This window comes from Lycium barbarum, chromosome 3 (genome assembly GCF_019175385.1).
Source record: "Lycium barbarum isolate Lr01 chromosome 3, ASM1917538v2, whole genome shotgun sequence".
Classification (NCBI taxonomy): domain Eukaryota; kingdom Viridiplantae; phylum Streptophyta; class Magnoliopsida; order Solanales; family Solanaceae; genus Lycium; species Lycium barbarum.
This window is the reverse complement of record NC_083339.1, coordinates 109552182-109573316: the sequence shown is the minus strand read 5'-3', so window position 1 is coordinate 109573316 and position 21135 is coordinate 109552182. Positions and strand designations below refer to the sequence as shown.

The 21135-nt window shown below is 37.4% G+C and overlaps 1 long non-coding RNA gene across 5 annotated transcripts; it reads right to left on the bottom strand.

The window, feature by feature from the left end:
• Positions 1 to 10761: 10761 nt before the first annotated feature.
• LOC132631796 (uncharacterized) lies at positions 10762 to 20742 on the bottom strand. Of its 5 annotated transcripts, none has more exons than XR_009579070.1 (3): positions 13668 to 20738; positions 11383 to 13471; positions 10762 to 11267 (listed from the first exon to the last, which is right to left on the bottom strand). It is a non-coding gene; the product is annotated as an uncharacterized LOC132631796 (long non-coding RNA). The 5 variants fall into 5 exon arrangements; XR_009579068.1 differs by having other exon boundaries at positions 11383 to 12557; positions 12640 to 20737; XR_009579069.1 differs by having other exon boundaries at positions 11383 to 11973; positions 12127 to 20735.
• Positions 20743 to 21135: the final 393 nt, after the last annotated feature.

The window sequence follows — 21135 nt, the reverse complement described above, 5'->3', positions numbered from 1 at the left end:
ATATCCGGTATCTCTTCAATGGCCTGAGTATGATCCGGGTTGGCCTCAATTCCTCTACTGGACACGATGAACCTCGGTAATTTGCCAGAGCCTACTTCGAAGGCGCATTTTTCTGGGTTTAACTTCAGGCTGTGGGTGCAAAGGATACTGACCGTTTTCTCTCGTACCTGTTGATGAGACGGGCTGCCTCCTCTTTAACGAACTGATAATCCGGTTGCATATCCGGCTTATGGGTGGCCAATTTTGGAGGAACGCATGTAATATCCAAACCCGACCAAGTGAAGCTATTCATGTTATTTGTCAATAATTTGAGTAATTCCCACTGGCACTCTGGGCTTAGGCCTGAGCCTAGGTATACCTGTTCCTTTTGAAGGTCCGGACAGCAAGCAATCAATCCCAGATCCTCCATCGTAAAGCTTCCTGTGTCTACTTCTTTCGGTGCGACGGATCCTCTTGGTATCCTTTCATGTGAATTCTTTCTGGGTGGGCTCTCTTCCTGTACTCCTTCAGGTTTGACCACAAGATGAGTGCCGAGGCTGGAATTCTGTTATTGCCAGCGATATCCACCCTCTTGGCCATCTTCGGCGATTGTCAAGGTCGCATCCCCTTGGCTGGGCTCTGGGTCTTTCGGACCTCAGCGATCCCCAAGGGGTTGGAAATTTATGATCTAATAGAAAGTGGAAGGGACTGCCCTTATGGAATCTAACCAGGGCCTCCCTATTACTATATTAAAGGGGATTTCCCCTTTGAAGACATCGAACAAGGCCTTTGCAGAGACCCTTTCCACATGTGTAGTCAGCTCGATTTGCCTCGGGTGGTCTTACAGGTTGAACCCGATCAAGATTTTAACCACCGGGATCACCTGACCTGTTATCTACATCTCCTCGAGAACTGTCTTACAGGTTGAATCAAGTTAGGATTTTAACCACTGGGATCACCTGCTTTTTTATCTGCATCTCCTCGAGAACTCGAAGTTGTATTACGTTCACAGCACTAGCTGGATCGACAAGCACACACTTAATGTTAAAGTTAGATATTTTGGAGAGATATTACCAGTGCGTCGGTGTGATCCCCTGACGTTTTTTCCTTCTGCCTTACTGAACGTGACATGATTTCCCGAATGATCCCTCCAGCCTTTTCTAGGAGGGGAAGGTATTCTGCTTGGCGGCCCTTAGGCTACCACCTCGACAATCTTCCCTTAAAAATCACATTGATCCAGCCCAGGGGCGTGGGTTGTTTGTGCAAAGTCCCGGGCTCTTTCCTCCGAGCGCGTCCAGACCATCTGTTTAATAATTCTTTCATGCGCTTGGAGTCTTTGGTCGAATGCCTCAGAGTGGCATGATACTCACACCGTAACTTTATGTCATACCTGTTGGGGTCCTTGCTTCCTTCATTTTTTATTACCATGACCAGCTCACCAACCTCCATGTTGGGATGATGCCACACTAGGTGGGCCCGAGTAATTCAATGACTTTCTCGGTGGTACCTCCCTAGCTTTCCTTGGCTGGTCGTGGCCTGCGAATACCTGTGTCGGCTGTTGGAGGGAGATGGGCTATACACGATTCATACCAGTCTCTCGGATTCAGTTGCCTGATGAGGGGAACGTTCCTAGGTCCTTCCTGCGGCTTACTCCATATTTCAATCTAGGCGCTGGTTCTGAGGTCACCCTCTATCCTCATTTTTGTCCTGTATCTGTCTTTTACATCGTTCCAGGATTTGGCTGGGAACTCCCTCAGGCTCTCCGTTAATTTTCCTGACACATCCAAACCGTTGGTGTTCAAACTATCTGTGAATGTCGCTGCGGCCCATCTCTCAGGTATAATAGGCATTATTATCCTCTCTTCCTAAACTCTTTCCATATAGCTGCTGAGCGACTCGTCCTCCTGCTTTATAGCAAAAATATCCTTTTTGCATGTTTCCACTCTTCGGGCCCCAGTGTGAGCCTTCACGAAAGTATCAGGAAAGTGTTCTCTTAACGAGAGTGTGCTGTTTGAGGTCATGTCCCGTGAAAGGCCGTTTCGAAGGTGGTCATGTGCTCTTTTGGGTCTGTGATTTTGTTATATTTGTGTATGTCTGGCATCTTGAACTTCTTTGGAATAGTGCAGGAGCTGTGCTGAGTTTGTAGGGGATCTTTCCATATTTCTTTGCTCCTGCCCCTGGCAAAATGGGAGGGGCCCCAGGTATCTGACTCATCCGGTCATGAATCTCCTTTTTCAGTTTCGCCCAACTGGTTCCAATTCCACCTGTTCTGCATTTGTTCCGGGAGTCCCGGGTGCCTTGATAACCCTCTGAGTTACTCGAAGGGTGGCTGACCGGTGCTTTCTCAGTCAGAGAATCCAAAAGCTTCCCCATACGGTCCGTCATTGCGCCATTTGAAGCTAGGACCATGGCCAGTGTCATTTCCGATGGGCGATCCTCCGCTTTGTACACTCTCTCTACCTTAGAGTGAGGGCGTCTTCTCCTCTTTCCAAAGCCACGCCCTCTGGAAAGCACTTCCCTACTTTCCGCCAACCGGTCAAGATGGTCTTCCCTAGTTGAAATACCGTCGCAAACCTTCATCGGGGGTGGCACTACCTCCTCCCTTTTCCCTTGGTTATCTAGTTTCGGGCTATTTTTCCTACCAAGGATTTTGTCGATCCTCCGACCGCGAACCCCACGGGTTTCTTGTTTAGGCAGGAGTGCTGCTTCCGGACGTGCTACTAGCTGATTTAGGCATAGTCAAATGCGCTCTGCCAGAACAACACCAAATGCAAATGGATTTTAAGAGTTTCTTCCATGAATTAGGACGATACCACAACTATCTATCCTTACAAACGGCGCCAAACTGTTTTCCGGTGAAATAGGGTTTTACCAAAAACTCAATTAGAGTTGTGTTTTTATAGGGTTTGAAGACAAGTGAGACGTAAATGTCGTGATGACAAGATTATGTTAATGTCAGCGCGCCCACGTGCGCTGTGGCGCTCTGACTGAAGTGGGTGGATCAGTGTTTTAAAAGGCGGGGGCGTAAGGCGGGGCGTTTTACATACGCCTCGACGAGGCGTAAGCCTCGAGGCACGGGGCGTAAGCCCCATGGGTATTTTATTTTTAGTATTTCTTAAAATAATATAATTACAGTAAATATTTTTAAATAGGTAAAATTACATAAAAAAATAAAAGAAAACTGTAAATAAATGAAATATATATATGTGTGTGTGTGTGTGTGTGTGTGTGTGTGTGTGAGAGCGCGGGCGCGGGCGCGCGCTTGATCCTCACAAAAAAAATGATCAAAGCCCATTATACACCGCTTATAACTTATAATTATATATAACATAATTTTACAAGTATAAACAATACAATGAAATAAAAGCTATTATGAAATGCAAAACAATTCTAACATTTTAACTTTCAAACATGGAAAAAAACACAGTTTCTTAAAACACTATTACTATCATACTATTCATTTTATCTCCCTATAAGCAAATAATCAATAAAATTTATCAATATTACAATTAAAACATAACTTCTTCATGAACAAAAAATAAAATTATATGATAATTCTGATACATAGGACCTATGATCAATGACAAGTGAAAATGTACAATTCCGCTATGTGTTTTTTTTAAAAAAATAAGTGATATTCACCCTCACGACCTTCTCAAATAGTAAATATCCACTACTACGACTTGTTATATGAGTTACACCCAATCTTCTATTTCTATAGATGAAAAACTATTAAGTATCATTATTTAATTAAGGAATTTAAAATATAATTTGTGTAAGAATTGTTAGGCGAGTCCTGGGCGTTAGGCGTGTTTAAGGCGAACGGTTGGGCGCTTAGGGCGTAAGCCTCATAGGAACTAAGCCCCGCACGTTAGCCCCAGGGCGTTTTGCCACTGCCCTGCCCCGAGGCGAGCCCCGGGGCGAGTCCTGACACTGCCTTTTAAAACAATGGGGTGGATGCTACAGGAGTGGGGGACAGTTGTAGAATGCCCCGAGTCGTCAGAGTCTCTGAATATGCTGATCCATCCGGAGACACTCTTCGCCCAATACAGTAAGTTTACAGGATTTTTGGTGTAAACAACTTGTGTGGGTACGCATTTGTCATTATTTCTTTGTGAATTATTGTTTTTTCTTTTCAAGAGAAGGGGCTAATCATTTTCACTCAGGGGCGGAGGCATAAACCTACTGCAGTTTTGGCTGAACCTGGTAACTTTTCCTCAAATACTGTATTTCTGTTAAAAATATTCGTTAAATATATACAGTAAATTTTGAATCAATTATTAATATTTGAAGTCGTCATTATAATATCCAGAACCTAAAAATTAAACTTCCGACTCCGCCTCCATTTTAAATGACCAGATGTCCAAATTATTTATTTTGGTTGTGGTAATCAGAAATCAAAATCATATCGCAATTGATGGGGACAAGAAAGTGTTAGGTTTGACTTGAATTTTGTACCTTATTTGAATTTTACCATAATTGTGTTTTACTTCAAAAAAGTTTTTTTGATAGAAAAGGTTTTCTTTGTGGAAAAGGATTCTACCATGTTTACTCTTTTTTCTTATATAATAAGATTTAGATTTCTATAAATAGAAGATTTGTTCTTCTCATTCACAACACAATAGCATCCACAATGTGGTCTTTTATGATTCAGAGTTTTATTTAGGAGGGGATTTTTCGCTCTACAATTTTTATAGTTTCTTTTATATTAGTTTTTCAATATGTAGGTCACTTGACCAAATCAATATTAATATTATGTTTTTTGGTATATTTTTCTATGTTGTCTGATTTATCGTCGTTCAAGGTTTGCAATTGTTAGCTTTTGCATGACGCCATGTTATTTCGATCCCAACAGAAAGAAGACCGAGTGATTAACATGATAGCCAGTGAAATTAAATACTCCAATTCTTTTGGTCTTCAAAATCAAAGAACTAAACTAATGCTATACTTTATTTTTGGAGTATATAAAAGTAGAGGCAAAAATATACTAACACATGTATCCGTGTATTTGAAACTTTCAAGATTCAATCTAATATTTTATCTTGTGTTCAGGATGAGTTTGGACTTTGAGATTATGTTATTTTTATAAGTTCATCCTCAATTGTAAGATTACTAAAATTTAATCGCTCCAAATTCAGAATTCATCATATGTTGTTCTATAATGTCAACAGTTTATCGATTGCATAAGGAAAATTATTGTCTAGTTCAATGCTCTGAAGATTTTTTTTTTCTTTTTTCAAAGAAAGATTTAGTATGAACTACTCAAAGATTTCTCTTTGGACAAATAAAGAGATTAACAATACTAATTAATTAGAGCCGACCATTAAATTAAGAAACTATAAAAATAATAAAGAATTCCCAAGTGTCAAGTTTGAAGAGAGCACGTGGGACATTGGCAGCTTGGATTTGGGCCAAGCTAAAGTGTCAACATCCTCACATGATTCCTTCCGGAAATAGGAATTTTTTTAAACATTATTGGAAATAGGAATTGATAGTTCCAATAGTACTTACTTGTAGAACTACTAAACTAATAAATCTAAAATATGTGTTTTTGTTAAGAAGTTTGAGTGGGGGAGGAGTGATGTACAAATCAATTGAATTGACTTTCTATTTATAAAAGAATTGAAGTTATTCTGTAAGCTACTTGCAAGCTACTTTAAAGGAGTTACTGCATAAGTTGCTTCAGTAAATAGTGTATTTAAATGGATATTCATAATACAGTGTATTTATAACAATTTTGCATTTTCTTATTTTTCTCAAATTGACTTGGCCGGTTGTTGCTCTAACACTTCGATATTAGCAGCCGTTTCCAGCTGTTGTTTCCCTCCAAAGAGCGGGTTCAATTTATTATTAACTATTTTTAGTAATCTATAGTATTTCAATTATAATATATTAATTTATAGTTTAGTGCATTATATGAGGATAACGTTTTTTCCTTTAAAGTTAAACCCCACCGAAGCCTAAATTCAGAGACAAAAGCAAAGACACGTGAGGAGGAAAAAGGTAAAGATATGTAGGCTAAAGTGACGAACCTAGAAATGTTGGGCTATATATTTTTGAAAGCGCCCCAAAAAATATATTTCGCCTGCTAAATTAACATAGAGACCACATTGCAGGACTTGATTTACAAATCGCCAAATTATTTAATAAACGACACAATGTAACAAATCAAGTCACGAACACAATACTGATATGTATTATAATCACCGGAAACACAAATTACAACTGAGAGGAGAAAACAACAAGCAAATAACGACTACAATCCTTAAAAGAACATAAACACAGAGATGAAAGAATGAAAATGAGAAGTTTTGACTTAAAGGGAGGGGACGAGAGGGACGATAGTTTTCTCAACAGTACACATAAACTCTTTTGTCTAATCCCACGTCTTATTTGACCAACTAATAATTGGGTCCGGATACCAAATAAAATGCTCCACCATTTTAGTCATCCTAATAAACTCAATTGAACCAGTCTCATTCACCGCGTCCAGCCCATAAAGCCTTATGTAGTCAGTTAGGTATACAACAATACTCCCGCCCTCAATCAGAACCTTGTCCTCAAGGTTCGAGCGGACCAATAACAATGAGAAAAAACTGTTGACGCTAGGAAGAATGATGCTCGCTTTAAGCATTTCAGTCACTATCTGCTTCATCATTTGTTTCGCGCATGGATCTCTCACTCGTGCACGTATAGCTAATAGCAGCATCACTTCAGCTAGAACATAAGTTTCAGTTCTAACATTCAACAACCAATCTAGCAAGTCAAACTCGAATGCAATGTTTAGTCATAGTAGTCCTTGTGACATAATAAGCTCCTTTATTGGGGACAAAATTCAAAATTTGAGACAGAAAGCTCTCCATGACCAAGTTCAGGTAAGAAAAGTATCCCATACCAAACATATGGAACTTATTGTTAAATAAGACTGCAGGAACAGGCTTTGCAGCACCTTCATCAACATAACGAGGAACTACCTTGTTCATCGTTTGCCATAACTTGACAGCAATCTCAGTTTTCCTAGGTTTCATCAGTTGGCTCATAAGAGACAACATATCTTGTCCTCCTGGTTGCTATGCACTTGTAGCATCAAGATCGTGAAATAGAACAGTCGCGACTATTTCCTTCTTTATGCAAACCTCTCCTTTAGGAAGTGAGTCATACTCTCTTGCATCAAAAGAAAAAGTGGCATCTTCACTTGCAAGGCCAACATGAAAAGCACTATTTGAGAACCCAAAAGAATTGCCACATGATCCATGGGCATAGAGCAAAACATCAGTAGCATCATATAAACAAAATTGCATTAGCACATCCCCTAAATTTCTTGGTGGAACCAAGCAGTTCACACCGCTACCAAGACATTCGACAAGTCAAGGAAGCATGTTTGAGGGAACTGCAAAGAGAACATCTAATAGAAACTTCCAAGAGAGCATATTTGCGCGCACTGTTTGTTTCTCTGATATGAAGTTCCAAGGGTGCAGTGCAAGAATTCCACACAGTTAATGTCAGGAACTTAGCAAGGTTCAGACTGCCCAAAGCACATAAGTATTCACAATTTCTCATAGCTCTAAGGAATATGGTAAACAAATTAGAACCGGGGTCAAATGGAAATTTTATGTAACGACCCATTAGGTCATTTTGGTTATTTTCTCATTTTTGTCTATTTTGCCCTTGTGAATTCACCTCTTTGCTTGTTTTGGATTGTTGTATAGTGGGTGTGGTTGACAAAACTCTCGAGTTAGCCGAAATAGCTTAAGTTGGAAAGTTGCTAAGTTGAAGAATCTTCAAGTGTTAGGTTGACTTTAGGCATCATCAGGGGTATTTGTGTTATCTCGGGAAATTCGTTGGTTCCATTAGCTTCGGAACGTCAAATATAGGCTATTTGAGTGTGTGGTTCAGTTCCCGAGGGTCTTGGGGGCATTTTGGTCATTTGGTTGGAAAGTTGGTTTTTTCCCGTTCGGGGTTGACTTGGTCAGTGAGACCTCTTTTGGGATTTTTGAGTGCGCGAGTGAGTTTATAGAATGTTTGTACATGTGTCTGCATATTTGGTTTGTATCGGGGAGGTTCCAGAAGAGTCTCGGGATTTTGGGGTGTGAGAGTCAAAAACTAGATTTTGCTGGTTCTGGTGTGAGCAAGGTTGGTTTCGCCCTTGCAGATGCGCTCCAGTGAGAGGAGGCCCGTAGGAGCGAGAATCTGGTGAGCTACACCAGTTCCGCTGCCTCGAATATTTTCCCGCAGTAGCGAGGTCACAGCGGTGAGGAATCCTCCGCTGCTGCAGACCTGGGATATTTCTAGTGGTTGCACCCCGGTGAGGAATTGTTCGTCGGTGCGTGTCTGCTGGTGCGAGTTCGAGTGCGTGAATCGTTGAACAGAATTGTTCGCCGGTGCGTGTCTGCTGGTGCGAGTTCGAGTGCGTGAATCGCTGAACAAAATGTGTCTTTAGTGTCTTCCATCCTTAGACAATTCATTCTAAACCCTTAAGTCTCGAAAGCGAATTTGGAGAAGATTGAAGAGATTTCAAGACGAAAACCATTGGGTAAGTCTTCTAACTTGGTATTTTGATTATTCCCATGATTTATGTTCATAACTCATAATTAGAATGTTTGGATTAAAAAGGTCATGGAAGGGTTTTGGAACCTAACCTAAGAATTGGGGGGGGGGGGGGGGGGTAATTGAACATGAATTAGTGATTATTTATGGATGATTTTTGGTATATGAGTTATATTGGGTATGAGGATCATGATTCTAGGTCCAATTTATTATTTTTCTCTTTTGGGTTTGGAATCCTAATATTAGGGCTTAATTTGGGGATTTGGATTTATGTAGCAATATAGGTATTAATAGACTAGTATTCTAATGTATAATCCCTGTTTGACTAGACTTTGATCGTTCGGAGATTTTTTTGGCTTGGCAAGAGGGCTTTGTCATTCGATTACCGACATTCCAGGCAAGTTGAGACCTTGCACTCTTTCTTGAACGTGTGGTTGGCTAAAATAAATCTAATAAGAGGGTTATGGGGTGATTAAGGGGGATCCGATACTTGTGAGGTGACGAGCACTAGTATTGGATACCGGTCATCATGTTATGGGTATTTACGCAATTTCAATTGTATAGTTGGTCTGAATGCCATTCTTTGGGCACTAGCTAATAGAATAGTATGATCCTTTGGATCTGTGATTAGTGTCCGATGCCCGTACTTTATGTCTCTTATTATTATTGCCTATCTTATCTGTTTGTGTGCATATCACTCATATATCCTCGTTGAAATGAAAAGAAAGAAAAAGGTGCAACCTTTATGAAGTTGAGAACATAATGATGGATTTCATGCTTGTATACTTGTTCTTGACTTATGGTATACCATATTCATACTTTATATGTATTCATGCATACAATTTTAGGATATGATTGTGAGTTCGATGGTATCTTGTTCCGGACGAGTGATGATGCTTTAGCGCATTCCATTGACAAATAAGTCCAGTCGACTAAGAGACAGGTTATTGAGATATGAGATGATGAGAGCGTGATCCGCAGAATTACCGGAGAGGTGATATATGGACCTCATGAGCCCCCCATGGGTCATGATTCGTTGACATTCGAATGTGTGTATATCAGGAAGCGGAAACAGGCCTTGCATTGCATTTGCATCTCATTCTTTCATACTTTATACTGTTGTTGTGATTATTGGTATTCGACTTATCTTATCTTGAAACTTATCTATTTTGTGGGTTTAGCTGTTAATGTGATTTTCTCTTATTATGGACTAATGGCAGACTAGTGTTGTTGTGGTATCGTGAACCAACCCTCGTCTCCATTCCGGAAAGGGTCGGTCAACGATGCTGCTGAGTACCCGTTGTTTATTGTACTCATGTTACACTTGCTACACCTTTTTGTATGCAGATTCGGTCCCCAGTACCAGTGGAGCTCGTGACTATCAAGCTGCCCGCTAGAGCCTTTGATGTGAGACCCCAGGTGAGCACTACGGTTCTGGACAGCTTCGGACTCTCCTCTATCATTTATCTTCTGTCTTTCTTCATTTCGGACAGTCCTATTATGTATTTTCAGACTATTTGTACTCCTTAGTAGTCGTTGTGTTTGGTGACATCATATTTTGGGAAGATTTGTAATAACTTCTAAGTATTTCTATTTAAGATTGTTAAGACTTGAAATCAACTTGTATGATTTAATTCCGCCTTTAGTATTTCCTTATATTTTGGGTTGTTAATGGTTTGTGTTGGCTTACTAATACGGTGGGACTAGTGCCGTCACGACTTGGTAAATTGGGTCGTGACATTTTAATTCGAACTGATTTTGGCAAACCTGATGCCAAGTTAATATAAGCGTAGCATGACCAAATGTACTAAAGCGAGCAAATATACCTATGCTTATAAGTTGGACATAACGAGCTGACATAAGACACATCTCCTCCAAGCGTTGGCCAAGCCCGAGTCCATATTAAGGGTAGATATTTCTGACAATTGAGCCAACAAATGATTCCTGTCCTCATTAAAGGATGGGTCACTGTGATGTTCAAGGTTGCCACGATGTGTTTATAAACAAAAAACATCTGGTGAATAGCTGACATTAGATATTCTTATAACCTTAACTATTGTCCGTTCAAGCAACTCCAAATTGAGTACTATGCAACTCAAAACTACAAGTTGAAAATCATGTAGTAGTGGTTGTTTAACAAATAACAATTAATGTAAACTCGGCAGCCAAAACTGGATTTTTAGACTCAATAAGGACAATTTCATTAGGGAGACCTTCTTAGTATCCAAAACATCATTAGCCATCGTGAAGTTCTTATCATGCAGCAATATAGACTCACAACCATGAAAAGGAATCAACCATGATCCTTCATGTGAAATTTATGTTAGCTCTTCAGATTCAACAAATAAAGGCACACATGAATCAACTTCAAAATCTTGCCATGTGTCGAATCAATTATCAACACAACTACAAAATGGGATAGTCCCTAGTAATTCAATTTTGTTGTGTGGTCGAATGTCATGGAAGCGAGCACCAGATGTGAAGATGGTGAATAATCCCTAGACAATTGGAGAAAACTCCTCTAGAACCAACTCCTCTTCGATATTTGTGGTAGCAACCAACTTCTGTTGAACCACATTCTTTGAGCCTTCAACTTGCACTTTTCTACCCTTCTTTTCTCGAATTTCCCAGCCTCGAAGGTAGACTCCATCGGTGTTAAAGGGAGCAAAGTAGGTGCTGAAATTTTCCGTGCCAAATCGCCAACTTTCATGTTATGCTTATTATCGAGAATCTCATTATCACTGTCACAATAGAATAACTGATCATTACATAGGAAAATATTAGTCTACGCCTAATAAAATAGTTCATCAAACACCTTGCGTGCATCAGAGTCACTTTTGCACTCAGATTGCTCACCATAGCATTGTGGCAAAGGTTAGGTGGTTGTATTGCTCCTATGTGGATAAATATATGCAGGGCATGGTGAAAGTACAACTGACTCACGGAAGCCCCACGAGATAGCCTCAAACCAACTCTGGTACTCAATCATGGAGGTTACCTGCTGGAGATTATCCAAGTGACATCTTTGCGATTCGAGATGCTGTTTACGAAAGCGAATCATCACTTTCACAGTCAATATGTTATTCCAGTTAGCATCAATCTTGATGTTCTGAAAATGAGAATTCACAAAGTTAGCAAGATTAAAAGAGATTAAGGAAAGGGATCTTCTCATGTCATGTTTGTCTTTGTCATATTTCACACTGCATCTGCTCCTCCATATTTCCCAAAGCCCAAAAAATTGTATCATTTCCCTCTTCAAGAATATATAGGAGGTTTTACCTTTTTGTAATATGCTAAACAAACTATTCTGGCAAACTATCATGCAATAGCTTAGTATTCCATGTTCCATCTGGTACAAAGATTGTGACCTCTATCTCTTCCTCTCTCAGTACTTCAGGTAGGATAAAGTATAAGGCATCGAGGTTCATCTAGCTTTCAAATCAAAAACTGAAATTTCCTTGTCTTAGTTTCAACCAAATCAGGCGTCAATGGCGGAGCCAAAATTTTAATAAAGGGGGTTCAAAAATATAAAGAAGCAGACAACCGAAGAAGACAAGGGGGTTCAACGTATACTATATATACATAAAAAATAATTTTCACCTTGTATATACAGTGTAATTTTTCACCGAAGGGGGTTGAACCCCGTTGGCTCTTACTAGCTCCGCCACTGTCAGGTGTTATACATCTTCTCTGAGTAAAATTATCTTCTTTGAATCATGTGAACCCCCTCTTCCTGTAGCTATTACTGGGTTTAACTTCTTGCAATACTTGTTAACCATGTATTGAATCCATAAGATTATTGAAGTCCTATTATTCCACCATAACTTAACAAAGAGTGCATTAGGCGTAACATGCAGAGATCTGAATCTAAACCCTCCTTATTTTAGGAAACAATGTTTGTCTCATGCTACCCAGTGTTTGCCTTTTACTCCTGTTGTATTGCTCCAGAAAAACTTGGCAAATATCTGATGTATGTTGTTAATGACTCCTTTTAGTGGATTCATAGCTGATAACAAATAGATGGGCATGGTCTGTAGCACATGAGAGATCAGTATGAATCTTCCACCAAAAGAGAGTAATCTATTCTTTCTCAATCTTTAAACAACCTCATACCTGATTTTTGCTTCTAATATTTCTCCTCAGATGCAAGTATCTAGTAAGCTCAGCATGTGATCTGAATAACTGTTATTGGACATAGATGTATTAATCCGAAACTGCAACTCCTTTACGTTGAATAGTATCTTCATTAATAGCAATTTGTTGAAATATATTTTCATAAGTATCTTTACTCCACCGACTTAAAGCACTTTTAATCCTTTTTAATTTTGTGTTGATAGACATAACAGAGATTGCCAGTAAAATCAGTTGTCCAGTTCTGCTCCACTACATCACTAAAAGTTTTATGAGAAGCCCAGAAGTTAAGAAACTTAAAAGATCTGATTGCTGGCTGCTCATTGTCACTGCATTCCAAATGTAGGCGTGCATGATCAGAACTATGCCTTATCGAGTGAGAAACTTCACTTGATGGAAGGAGATCTAAAAATTCTTGATTGCACAGAATTCTATCCAGTCTTTTGAATATACAGTTCTCTTCAGTTCTACCATTCCACCAAGTGCATTTGTTTGTCTATAAATCTCAAATCTATTAATCCGCATGAAGTGATACACATAGAGAAATCGACTGTTTCATTGATTGTCACAGGAAGTCCTTCTTCCCCTGAAATAATAACATTGAAATCTCCTCCTACTATCCAAGGGATAGAATTGATATCAGCTAATGTTTTAATGAGTCCCACAATTTTAATTTTTCAGTAGCATCACATTTTGCATGTATTGCAGAGACTAGAAAATCTTGCTACACACATTTATGCTACATCGTGAGAGTGAACTGTATCCTCCACCATTGTACCTTGCCAATCGTCCTCCCAAAAAATCCATATTGTACCTGATGCATTAATCAAACCATGTTGTAACCCCAGTTGCCTTCTATATGTTTTCCGATTAGAACATCTTAAAAAGGTTCCATTATATCTATGTATGAATATTGTTGTCTTCTGTTCAACTCAGTTAACCTCTCAAATGATTCTTGAGTGTTAACTGGTCTGATGTTCCAAAATAAGGCTTTGTCTATCATCGTATACCTTGAGTTTTGGATTTAATACTCCTTGTTCGTACTCCTATGGGAGGTATACTTCTGTTTCTAGATGCCCTCGTCTTTGCTTCACTTTGCTGTAACTTACTCATTTGTCTTGGAGAGATGTCCCCTTCAGCTGCTATTTGTTTTATGTTTTTCTCCGAAGTTTCATCTTCTTGCTTGTATCTAATGTCCTCCAAATGATCAAAATCATGCTTAATCATGTGAGGTTCCACCACAGGTGTTACGGTTCACTTTTACGCAAGGCATAAAAGCTACTTCGAATTTGTGGACTGTTTTGGATTTATTGTTTTTTAGAGTCGCCGCCTAATATATAAGGGAAATTATGAAAACCAAATTTAAAGAGTTTCTCCAAACAAGAGAAAAATCCTTTAAAACCAGAGTTCGAGATAAGAGTTCTGGTTATTCCTCTGGGAAGGCGTTAATACACCCTAATATTAAGAATCCGTAGAATACGGTTGACCTTTGAGCTTCAAGTGTGATTTTGTAATTATTTTGCTTATATTAGTTTAAAATCTTGTATAACTTGTCATTGCATATCATTTTGAAATATTAGGCAAAAAATTTTGTTTTTGAAGAAAAGAAGTTGAACTCCTATTATTTTTTTTATTTTTTATTTTGAAAAAATGCGTATAAGGTTAGCAGGGTCATCTCATTTTCGGACCAAAACACACCATAATTTCTCTCGAGTAGAGTTCCACTTAATTTAGTCCAAATGGTATGTCCCTTTTCCCTTACAAGTTTTCATTGAAAATAATTTCAAGTATAAATCATTTGCCAAAAGCCATGTGGTATACATAAGTTTATAAGGTTTAACAAAGTGTATTAATTTAGTGAAGGTCAACCTTATCCATTTTGAACCTTTTCCTCAAACTAAGGCCCAAGTAGAATTCCTCGTTTTATTCAACTTAAAGTGGGCTTGGAAAAAAAATGTTTAAAAAATCTTCTAAGGCACTTTGAAATCATTTTGAAGCCCATTTCATTTATTTTCACAAATCAAATTTTCTTCTTCTTCTTTTGAAAATTTCTTAAGTTGAAAAGGAATTGCATTTTCTTCTGAAAAATCTCACTGTTTTGTTGCCAGTTTTTCCGAAAATTCTAAGTTAGAAAATAGTGCCAATACACTCCACGGTTCCAGTTTTCCAGTCTTTGTAAAGAAAAGATTTAAAATGTCATTTTTGTCAATTTCTTTGAAGCAATATTTATATTTTGTCGGGTCCAGGTTTGAAAATTATTTGGGTTCCTATCCATTCTAAACGATATACATATCGTTTTGCTTAATTCGTCTAAGTCTAACCAATTGAGTTTCAATATTACAAGCATCCATTACAATACATCCTCAAACACATACATAAACAAAATAAAAGAAGGGAAGACTGGTGGGCCTACCGAGCCCACCAGTTAACCATTTTCTCCCAAATTGGGCCTTTAATATTCTGCTCGGACTCGATGGAAGCAAGAAAACAATGTTGGGCCAACAGTGGCTTGTGCGAATTTGGCCCAAATAGCCCATGTCGGTTAAGTTCCATGCAAAAAGGGAAAGGGGAAAAGGAGAATTGAGGTTATAGAGCATCTATGTCTAATGACTAATTTAACAAGAACTTAAAGGGAAGCATTTAAGCATGATCACATATATAAGTATATACATATCTAATATAATTCAGTTATGTCTATTGAAGTATCGTAAGGAGAATTAATGCCAAACAAATGGGAAAGAACAGGCCCAAATATACTTAAGGAAAAAATAAGGAAAAATTACGTGTTATAGCTACTTTTAGTACATAATTAGTGATATTAACTACCTTTTGTTTTAATTACTAATAATAACTAAATACTTTTTGAATTTAACTAATATAGCTACACAGTAATTTTCAGTTACTGGTGCACTACACCTAAAATTTAGCACTCCCAATCTCATATCCCCCTTTTAATGGTAACAATATTAATCACTTAATATATATTATCATTCTCTCCTTTTTCATAAAATTTTGACATTTTCTATTCTCACTCACTACCTATTTCAGATTTTTCATTTCTCAAATCCCTAAAAAAATTCTCTCTCCTTCTATCAACCACCACCACGACGGGTGGCGGCCACCCCTCTCAAATTTTTTTTGGTTTCCATGTTTTCAAGCTTTGTGGACAAATTAAACATAAGAAGGCAATTAATCTTTCTATTTTTTTTTATGTGAATGACGTTCCAACTAGAATGATCATTCATTATGGTTGACGGCTTATCTCCCATTGTGGGCAAGTTGTAGCTGTAAATGCCAAGACTTTTGGGCTGTGGACCAGTGCCCATAAATTTGGACCAAGTTGCATTTGCTCTGTGGCTAGAATTTTTTTAGTGGTCTAGGATTTTTTAGGATTTTGAGAAGATGAAAAATATATGTATTTGTGTATGTTCTATGATATAGCTACCAATTGTTTGTGATTGGTGGTGTATTTATGTAAGTTTTTCTATATTTTTGTGTATTTTGTTCAAATTAATTTCATCAGTTCATCTAGTTTCAAATACATGAGTAACGAAAATACATTGTAAGTTTTCTATATATTTGTGTATTTTGTTCAAATTAATCCATCAAATACATGTATGATGCAAATTGTTACTCACACAAATACATGAGATTTAATATAAAAATACATGAGGTTTGATTGGTAACTTCAAATACATTGGTTATGCTATCAAATACATGTGTAAATTAAAACAAAATCAATATTGAAAACTTCAAATACATTACCGCTAAAATACATGGGTGATGCAAATTGTTAATCACACAAATACATGAGATTTAATATAAAATACATGGGGTTTGATTGAAAACTTCAAATACATTAGTTATGCTATCAAATACATGGGTAAATCAAGAACGAAATCAATATTGAAAACTTCAAATATATTGGCTGTTGAATGTTTTCAAATTTCAAATTTTTTATTTTTTATGTTTGAATGTTGAAGATTGGATGGAGGAATAGAACATGGTTATGGAAAGGTAATTTTGTGGAAGGATATGGTAAAAAATACCAATTAATAGCTAATTAATTGATCCCACTGTTATGGCCTTAAATCAAGGGATATGTTTTATTTTTTTACTGTGTTACTATGTATTTATAAGCATCAAATACATCCGAAAAAATACCTTAATTTGGGAAAACATAGCTACAAATGGTAATTTTTAAAAGGTAGCTATAAATGATAGGAAACTACCAAAAGATAGTCATTCTGTTAATTTTACCAAAAAATAAACAAACAAGCCTAATGCAAGTTGTGTGCAAATAATAGCCAGGAAAGCCCAATAGAGATAGCATTAAAAGGACAGGCCCAATTCGGCTGATATCAGTTCTAATCTATAAGCAATAGCATCGTATACCATGGGTATACACGATATACAACCCAATATATACCGAGGTATATAAGGAGCATATATCTTGTGTTTATCTAGTGTATACTCCATCATAGCAATATCAAACAGGCAGGAAAAAGAAGAAGAGAGGCAGTGTAAGCAAGAAGGGTATGGCATTCATCTTGAAGCAATCTTAAGCATACATGTATACGCACATATACAAAAGATATACACCAATATATTCAGCATATTTACTCCTTGAGGACTATCACAATACTTATAGAAACAAAATGACACAGCAGCTCAGATTTCAGTTTATTTGTAGGGGAGAGGGGAAGGACATAAAAGCTCCATGAACTGTGTTCATTTTCATCCATATATGGTTTACACTTAAAGTTCAACTTTCAAGTAGGGCATTTAAACAGAGGAAGTGCATGGTTTCAATCAGTTCAAGGTCTTAAGAAAGCTTCAACAAAACACTCAGGTTGACAAGGGATATGCGCAGCCAAAGGGAATATTTTCTTTCAAGATCAAATCATCAAACAGACCATTCAGAAATCCAGGGACATAGAAAAAGAAAGGGGACAGAGAGAAAGTGGTTCACATAATTTTCCCTTATACCTCATTACTTCTTCTTTTTACACTTGGAAAAAAAGTCACAAGAGAATTCAAACTACTTGGAAAGTATCTTAAACATAAAGATAGCACAGTATGGGCATGTCACAGCCTAGATTATCTTTGAAGAGAAATATCAATCTAATTTCATTACATAAGGAACAATAGAGCAGAGCACATCACAGAAATACTAAGAAGGAACAAAACTACACTTGTACAGTACTATCTTTGCACACAGACCCCAATATTTCATGTTAACATATTAGTTTTACATAGTATTTTCCCTTTTCCCATTTATTGAAACCTTATAGGGTCCCATAGGAGTGTGGTTCAACAAAGAGGAACCCCAACAGCCTAGGATCAGTAGTACTAGACTGAGTAAATGAACTCCAAGTCTTTCCTAATCTCTTCCTAGCCCTAGGATAATCACTCTTTGCCTTACCTTATCCAAGTGACAACCTCTTAAGCTTCTGTTATACTTATGTGATCATGAAAACTTTATTTTTACCGTAGATGAGTCCTATCAGTCCAACTTAGCATAAAGAAGTCCAACCCTTTATCTTTCCAGGTTCCCATCTTTTCAGGCCATCAGCCTTCATTCATAAGATATGACAATACAAGCACAAAGGTCTTAATCGATTTCTTTAGCATGATGAACATGTGTATGCTCATTAAAGACAAAAAAAGTGACTCTAAACATTCCATTAGACTAGCACATTACCATATGTATGTACAATAATCTTTCAAAAACTTGAATATGCTATTGACCCTAACCCTCAAGCATAGTCTTAGTAGTTTCTTTAAATAGTGGTCATTCACATGGTATTTAATAGCATATAGCATGTTCATGGACTCTCAAACCATAACAACCATAGTGTTCAACTAACTCAGATTAAAATTTATCCTATTAGCCACATAGACCTTCGCTACCTATAACTACTGAAACATAATTCCTTTCTAACAACTGTCATATGCTTTGTCTGGACATGCTTTGTGACAAATAAACACATGAACCATATACTCATTATAGTCAAACACCTGACACATGCATAAGAATTCAAATGAAATAGATCTAGCACACATATTCAGTTTAAGCATATGCTTGGACAAACATTCAACAGTTCAACCCTGACAAAGAGGTACATATTTGGTCTTTAAAGACAGATAAGCATTTAAGCTCAGGGTTCATAGTTCAGTACCTTTATAGAAACTTAGATTGTTATCAGGTTGTCCATATCACATCAAGCAGGTAAGACATAATGACTTAAACCTAATAGTGAAGTAAATTGAGTTCTGCATATGCATAAGCCAAGAATAATCACTAGTGCTAACATGAGGTTATAAGTCAGGGTACAAATCAAGTTTCGTGCTGAGAATTTGAGCTAGAATTAGATGACAAGTTCATGAGATGCATATTCACTTATTCAGCAACCAACAAGTGTTTAATGATGCTCAAGCTAATTTGAACCAAACACCAACATTGAGAAAGGGCTGAACCATTCATGAACAAGTACAACAACAACAACAACAACAACAACATACCCAGTTAATCCCACAACGTGGGGTCTGGGGAGGGTGTACGCAGACCTTACCCCCACCTTAGGTAGGGAGGCTGTTTCCGGAAGACCCTCGGCTCAAGAGAAAGCATAAGAAAGGTCAGATACGGGCAAACACATCAAAGCAGTTATGAAAATGAAAACAGTGAAAGTAAATAAGCCATTATAAACCATTATAAACCAACAGATACTCGCAGAAATCAAGAGACAAGAAACTATAGAGCAACACAGCTACTCGTAAGAAAGGATAAACGCAACTACTTACTAGCCTTCTACCCTAATATGAGTCCTCCATACCCTCCTATCTAAGGTCATGTCCTCGGTAAGCAGGAAATGCGCCATGTCCTGTCTAATCACTTCCCCCATTCATGAACAAGTACACACATAAAAAGATACTTGAATAATGTAGATGGCAAGTTCATGACTTAATACATGCTACCTAACATTGTCATAAGGCTCGGTTTTCATGAAGATCCCTCTTTAAAAAAGAACATAATAGAGACATGATAAGGCTGACAACTGATACTAGATTCACTGGTTTAGCAGCTTATTCACACAGACACATAAAGCATTTCGAACATATGGTAACATAACAACCACACAGAAACAAATATCATGCCAAATGTACTACTATTCAGGTTATTCAAACAAAGACACATTAGCTCCAATGAAGCACTCCAACATCATTTCAAAACAATATACATGTTTTACATTTCTACCTAATCCAAGAATTTCTTAACATATAAACATATGAGACCAGATTAAGTTTCAGAAAAGTCTTACACTAGTCCTAAGCAGGGTTAAACATATTAACCAACATACATAAACACAATCCAACCATAACCATACTAAACCAACGAAGGGAGAGGGAGGGGGGCTCAACTAGTGCCATGCTGTGAGTCAAATAAAGCACAAAGAAGACATTTAAACTAATGAACAACTTGAGGCTATGATTTCACATAAAACTGAGCAAGATTGAACATTATTTAAACATGCTTGGGATTAGGCATCTTTCAGTCATGAGTTGAGTCAAGTCAGGTTCTATAATGCTAATGACTAGTCTATGTCCATTGCATAGTGATTAAATTAAACTATGCCAGTGATTGAACTAATCTAGCATATATTTAGTTAAGTATTGACACAAACTAACAAACAAAGTGTGAGATATATGAAGCAGAATTAAGCTAATCAGGCCAACAGTTGGGCAATATTTACACCAATCACAATCCTATTAATGAACTAATGAGCATTTTGGCAGAACACATGAGTAAATACTACACAAAAACTAAGCAAAGCCTTATACGCATACTAATTAAACTAAGTCAACCCACATAATCATTACGCTAAACTAATCTGATGCTAAAACATAAACTAATCAACTAAGCTAAAACTTAAACTAAACTAACAACTAACAACTAAACACAAACAATAATAACAAAGAAAACACACAACATTACCAAAAATAAACTAAACTAATACTGACACGCACATAATAACCACATACAAAAATACACAAATATTACTAAAACTAAATAAAAGGAAAGGAATTTACCTTTTCTTTGCGCAGCCTTGTCGAGAATGAAATTGGAAGCCTCTTTTCCCTCCTCAACCTTGAGACTCAGCCACAAAAGAAAGTAATTAAAATTTTGAACTAGAAAAACCCATATAATTAAAGGTCTCAGCAGAAAATGCTAAACCCTAGGTGATTTGGGTATTTTTGGTCTATCGAAACTTTGTGTAGCGATTTTGAGGCTAGTAAATATGTGTGTATGTGATGAGAGTGGAGTTCTTTATATTGAACCCCAAACCCCTCAAAATCGGATTTCAATTCTGTGTGGGACATTGTAATTCGTTGAAAGCCAATAGGAATTAAGAACAAACGAAAAAAAACCATAAGGTATCATCCTTGATTGACCGTAAAAATGCAAAAAAAGTAGAA